The sequence below is a fragment of the Cucurbita pepo genome, chromosome LG19, assembly GCF_002806865.2.
Source record: "Cucurbita pepo subsp. pepo cultivar mu-cu-16 chromosome LG19, ASM280686v2, whole genome shotgun sequence".
In the NCBI taxonomy this organism is placed as follows: Eukaryota; Viridiplantae; Streptophyta; class Magnoliopsida; order Cucurbitales; family Cucurbitaceae; genus Cucurbita; species Cucurbita pepo.
This window is the reverse complement of record NC_036656.1, coordinates 1918155-1918578: the sequence shown is the minus strand read 5'-3', so window position 1 is coordinate 1918578 and position 424 is coordinate 1918155.

Here is a 424-nt window from a genome sequence, read left to right as displayed (position 1 = left end):
GGCCTTTTAAGTATGCATATAAAATTCATCTTAATTTTTTTTTAGAAATTATGTTTATTATATTATAATTTTATTATTAAATTTACTACCATTTTTTTTAATTAAACAAAATTATATTATAAAATAGAAACTTCATTAAAATAAATATTATATATAAATAAAAATAATTATTCACCTAACATGTGACGTATCACAGCGACGACGAGCGGTCTAAGATAAGTGTCTTGAACAATTTTTTTTTAATGGGGTTTTCAACGACAGTATCGAACAACACAGGTGTGCCGGAATTGTACCTCCGACCCATGTGTCAGAGGATAGACTATGCACCTGCTATTCCAAACGGATGTAGTAAATGGTCTAGCATGGATACAGGAGAGTCCAAAGTCCGATGAAAATCCAGATGGATAGATGTTCGAGATGCCTT